At 39.4% G+C, this 6102-nt stretch overlaps 1 pseudogene; it reads left to right on the top strand.

Annotated features, from left to right (window-relative positions):
* Positions 1 to 1184: 1184 nt before the first annotated feature.
* Positions 1185 to 1424, top strand: LOC139310597 (cyclin-dependent kinases regulatory subunit 2 pseudogene; annotated as a pseudogene).
* The last annotated feature ends 4678 nt before the right edge of the window (positions 1425 to 6102 follow it).

The raw sequence follows: 6102 nt of genomic DNA, 5'->3' as shown, positions 1-6102 counted from the left end.
ATATACCATAAGCATTTGGGAGTAGAGGGCTAATCAGGGCGCTCATGTTGCAGAGTGATGGATCAGGGTCAGAGCCCAGCCTGCCAGTTTTCTTGCCCTACCAAGCTGACAACATTTGAAAGGGCCCAAAACTCTTTTGAGGTGTTGCTTACTATCTACCACAGGTAGTCCGCTACCTGTAATTTCACAATGAAGCTACAATGGCACTGAAAAAATTACTTATGACTGTTTTCACACTTACGACTGTTGGAGCATCCCCATGGTCACATGATCAAAATTCGGAGACTTGGCAACTGACTCCTGACTCACGACGGCTGCAGTGTCCTGGGGTCACGTGATCATCCTTTGCGACCTTCTGACAAGCCAAGTCAATGGGGAAGCCAGATTCCCTTTAAACCACCATGTTACTAATTTAACATCTACAGCGATTCACTTAACAAATGTGGCAAAAAAAGTGGTAAAATGGGGAAACACTCACTTAACAACTGTCTCGCTTAACAGTGGAAATTTTGGACTCGATTGTGGTCATAAACTGAGGACTACCTGTATCGCTCTTTGGAGGAGATTAAAGTAGCAAAAAAGCACAAGCTGCATTAATTCCTAGACTTTTGCTAACAGGGATTCTTAAATTCAGGGCTAAAAGCTGATCCACAAAGTTTCATTCCAATTAGTTCTAGATCAGTGTTTTTCAACTCGAGAACTTTAAGAGGTATGGGCCTCGACTCACAGACTTCCCCAGCCAGCAGCACCTCTCAGAGTTGCCAAATTTGAAAAACACTGTTCTAGACCTAGAAAATTCCATTGCTTGTCACTGTCGCAGACTATCAGCTGCATTTTAATTTCATCTAGTTTATTCAACAGGGCAGGCCTGCTTTGAACATAATGTTAAGTTAGACACTGTGGTTTATAATGTTCAATGGCTCAGCTCATGCAACAGGCTAAACTATAACCCACTAACTGTAATGTGTAAATCCAACCTCTACACCTCCTTGCTCCAATCAGTATGATATCTTTTTGAGAATCATGGGATTTCTAATCTGGCAATGTTTGGATTAAAAAAGAAAAATTCCTACAAGAAAACTATGCCACCTCAAAAAAAAAAATCCAAATCGACCACAGTCGGTTAGTGACGAGCTCTGGGGCCGGAGGGGGATTTCGCTGTGGTCGCCGCCATTCCTCTCATAATGGCTCATAAGCAGATCTATTATTCGGATAAATACTTCTACGAGAACCACGAATACCAGCATGTGATGCTGCCAAGAGAGCTCTCAAAGCAAGTACCAAAAACACATCTAATGACTGAAGAAGAAAGGTGAAGGCTTGGTGTTCAACAGAGTCTTGGCTGGGTCCACTATATGATTCATGAACCAGAACCACATATCCTTCTTTTTAGAAGACCACTTCCAAAAGGCCAACAAAAATAACTTCTCTAAATTTCTGAAATTTTATGTACAAATGTATATATGTTGGTAATATTCAGTGAATACTTGAGAAAAAATGTACAAATAAGTCATTACCTGTGCATGAGCTGTATTATTCACAGCAACAGAACTCAGTAAAATGCAAACTTAAGTTGGCTGCTATGATCTTGAACTCTCATTGTTACAAGGGCCTATTTGCTCTTGTCAATTTTGTTCAATAAAGTTTACAACTTACATGTAAAAAAAAAAATCCAAATCCATCATATTTCCCCTGTTTAACTTCCCCTCCCCTAATAGTTGAACACCAAATGCACAATATACAAAGTATTACAGTTATAGTTATTAGTTATTAGTTATAGCTATACATTGTACATTATACAATATACACGTAACTGTATATTAGTCATATTGAAGACTGACCAATCCAGAGCAATACCAATTACAGGTATTCCTCAACTTACAACAGTTTGTTTAGTGACCGTTCGAAGTTACACATGGCACCGAAAAAAGTGATTTACAACCATTTTTCACACTTATTTATTATTAAAATTTATATGCCGCCCTTCTCCCGGAGGACTCGGGGCGGCTCACAACCATCAAGTAAAGTAAAAACAATAACAATAACAATAAATAAAGTTAAAAAATACAGTTAAAATCCCACAATTAATTAAAAACTCCCAAACAGATCAGACAATTTGTTTAAAAAGCCATGTCTTCAGGTCTTTGCGGAAAGAACGGAGGTCAGGATTTATGACCCTTGCAGCATTCCCATGGTCACGTGATTTACATTCAGATGCCTGACAACTGGTTTATATTTATGACAATTGTCCCAGGGTCATGTGACCATCTTTTGAGACCTTCTGACAAGCAAATTCAATGGGGAAGCCAGATTCACTTAACAACCGTGTTAGTAATTTAACAACTGCAGGGATTCACTTAACAAATGTGGCAAGAAAAATCGTAAAATGGGACACAACTCACTTAACAAATTTCTCACTTAGCACTGGACTCAATTATGGTCGTAAATTGAGGATTATCTGTACTCTGCCCCCATACCAGATGCACCAGTAGAATGCCCTGAAAACATCCAGTAGAGCTACTAGTTTTGAGCTGCTAATTTGGGAGAAAACCTCTAGATATCACCAAGGTACAGAAAATATTAACCATTAGCTGCCATCTAGTGATCAGACAGAAATCTACATCAATTAATGTCAACCCTGTGTGTGGTTGGCTTGTGGGAAGGCTCCCCCTCCCCAGAATAAAAATATTCTACAGGATATTAAAAGAGGCAGGATGGAATATTTCCCCGAAAGGAGAAGAGGGGAAAAATCTTAACAAAGGCAGAAAACAGCCCCAGTCTTCCTGCCAGGGGTGAAATGCTCCCAGTTCGGACCGGATTGCCCGATCCAATAGCGATGGTGGCGGGTGGTTCGGAGAACCAGTAGCAAAAATCCCTGTGCCCCGCCCCCATGCCCAACTGAACTGCGCGATCATCAGAGACTGTTTTTTGTACTTTTAAAACCATTTTTCTACAACCTCTTCAGCCGAAAAAATGCTTTTAAAAGTAAAAAAAACAAAACCTCTGATGATCGCACGGCTCAGCTGGAATCGTCAGAAGCTTCTGAAAGCATTTTTTTTCTGCAACCTCTTCGGCTGAAGAGGTTGTAGAAAAAAAAATGCCTTTAAAAGCCTCTGGTGATCCCAGCTGAGTTGCCTGATCGTCAGAGGCTCCTGAAAGCATTTTTTTTCTGCAACCTCTTCGGCCGAAGAGGCTGTAGAAAAAATGCTTTTAAAAGTAAAAAAAAAAAAAAGTTGGCCACACCCACTGTCACATTACCCCCACACACACCAAGCCACGCCCACAGACCGGTAGTAACAAATTTTAGATTTCACCCCTGCTTCCTGCCATAGGAAAACAGCCTCAAGCAGAAGTTTAAAGAGGCTAATCTTTAGGAATTGAAATTTTGTATCCATTTAAAAAGACTGGGCCAATCTGTTGATAAGTAAAGAGATTCCAAATAACCAACACAATTAGGCAAGGGAAAGCATCCAAGATTAGCTCAAACAAAACACCTAGGATTTGCATTTCCTCTCTTGCCTGTAGAGCCAGCCATGACCACTACATGACCTCTACATGACATTACTACAGATAGTAATCTGGCAACAGCCATTAAAATATTAAAGGACACATTCTTACACAGGAACAGGCATCTCAATCACAAAGTCCCAAAGAATGTATAAAAGTAGTGGTGAAATCTGAACCAGTTTACTACCGGTTTGCTGGCCGCACATGAGCATTACGCAGCAAACAGGAGCTGCGCGCACACATGTTCAGTCCGCGCCAAAAGGAGGGTTGGAAGGTAAGTAGAACAGCATGGGGGGGTGATCAGCTGTGGTGCGCAATTGTGGGAACCATTTAAAAACTTTTTTAAAGCATTTTTTACTACCAGCTCAGGTGAATAGGTAGTAAAAAAATGCTTTAAAAAAGTTTTTAAAAAAGGCTCCAACAATCGCATGGCACAACTGTGATCATTGGAGCCTTTTTTTTTTACTTTTTTAAAGCATTTTTTTACTATCTATTTGTCTGAGCGGCAGTAAAAAAATGGATTTAAAAGGTAAAAAAAAGGCTCTGACAATCAAGTTGTGCTGCGTGATCGTCGGAGCCTTTTTTTTTACTTTTTTAAAGCATTTTTTTTTTACTACTGGCTTGGGCAAATAGGTAGTAAAAAATGCTTTAAAAAAGTTTTTAAAAAGGCTCTGATGATCACAGCTGTGCCTCGGATGTGCCATGGCACAGCTGTGATCGTTGGAGCCTTTTTTTCTTTTTTAAAGCATTTTTTTACTACCTATTTGCCCAAGCCGGTAGTAAAAAAATGCCTAAAAAGTTTTTTAAAAAGTTCCAACGATCAGCTGAGCAATGCGCGATCGTCGGAACTTTTTTTTTTAATTTTTAAAACATTTTTAACTATCGGTTCCAGAGAACCAGTAATAAAAAAATGCTAAAAAAGTTTAAAAAAAAGTTTCAACGATCGCGTTGGTCAGCTGATCATCGGAACAGGTTTTTTTACATTTTTACTAATGGTTCGGCAAACCAGTAGCATTTTTTACTATTGGTTCGGGCAAACCGGCCCGAACTGGTAGCATTTCACCCCTGTATAAAAGCCCACCTACTCTGAACCCCATTTTGTCAGCCACCCCAGAAACATTCTGCTGTCACTAGTTTCTGGCTACCAAATAAACAGAGACTTCCTGTCCTGCAGCCTGCCTCCATTTTATTTCCAGCCTCTTTCTCTTGGCTTGGAACCAGACCTGGTTTTTCTTGCAACAGGCTGTATGATCTTCAAAGATATCTCTCCCTCTTCATACGGTGTGTCAAAATATGAAAGCCCTAGTCTTGTCACCTGAGCTTCTAAGAAATACTCTGGCTTGATTTCTTCCACTATAGATTGATTTATTCATTGGACAATCCACAGTATCTGGAGTATCCTTTGCCAGAGGCCATAATTCAAAAACACCTATTTTCTTGCACAAACCTTGTTTCTTCATTGCCCGACTTTCTGAAAATATCACAGCTCAATAACTTAGATCTTTATACCCACAGAAACATCTTTGCACTCTGGTTTTATCTCGGTCCTGCGTAGCTGTTTTTATACGGACGGTTAGTAGCTTGATTTCTGGGCTGCTTGTAGTTTCATTACGGATTATTGATCCAAACAAATTGAAATTGTCAACTATTTTTATTTCTTCTCTGGCAGGGATGAAATTATTGATGTTACCAGTTAGAAGCTTTGCCTTGGATTACATGTAGGGCATTCTAACCTAACAGTTTCTGATCTTTATTTCATGCACAGCTACAACAGCAGTCGGGAAACCAGAGGGGACGTAGCTCCAACTGCATTATAAATGCCAGGTTTACTCTGATGAGTAACCATTGCTGCTTTCCAGTGGCTTCTTGAGGGCCTTCTTCTTCAGCACTGTATCACGTTTTGTTTTGTTATGACTATCCATCAGATTTTCATGACAAGGTACAGAAGCAGATTGCCGGATTCTTCTCCCTTGTGGGTAATTCTAGGATGGTTGCCATTGTCACAGGAGATCCTCCATTGCCAATGCTATCTCATCTTCGAGACGCATTCTTCCAAAAGCCAGAATGAGAAGAGAATGAGAGCAGCAGTAGTAGAATACGGGTAGTTCTCGATTTACAAACGTTCATTTATTGACCAGAGTTACAAAGGCACTGAGAAAAGTGACTTATGACCGTTTTTCACACTTACGGCCGTTGCACCATCTCCATGCCAAATTCACACACTTGGCAGCTGGCTCATATTTATGACGGTTGCAGTGTCCCAGAGTCATGTGATCCCTTTTTGTGACCTTCTGACAAACAAAGTCAATGGAGAAGCTACATTCACTTAACAAATGTGCTATTGATAAAAGCAAAACTAAGTACTACAAAATCTGGGAACAATTTTATGATTGGATAGATAACAAGAGGGTAGCCAAGACAAATGTACAGTGTTAGAATAAAAATATAGATGTTATTATAGATAAATGTATGTTTAGAGATGAATAAATATATAAAAATAAGGGAAACATTATTAATATTATATCATGTTTAAATAATGAACAAAGTTTAAGAACTGTATGTTTATATGAATATTAATATTATTGCAAAGTGACA

The sequence above is a fragment of the Pituophis catenifer genome, unplaced genomic scaffold, assembly GCF_029215685.1.
Source record: "Pituophis catenifer annectens isolate HBS135680 unplaced genomic scaffold, rPitCat1.0.hap2 SCAF_2, whole genome shotgun sequence".
Lineage (NCBI taxonomy): Eukaryota > Metazoa > Chordata > Lepidosauria > Squamata > Colubridae > Pituophis > Pituophis catenifer.
This window is presented reverse-complemented; position numbering and strand designations above follow the sequence as displayed.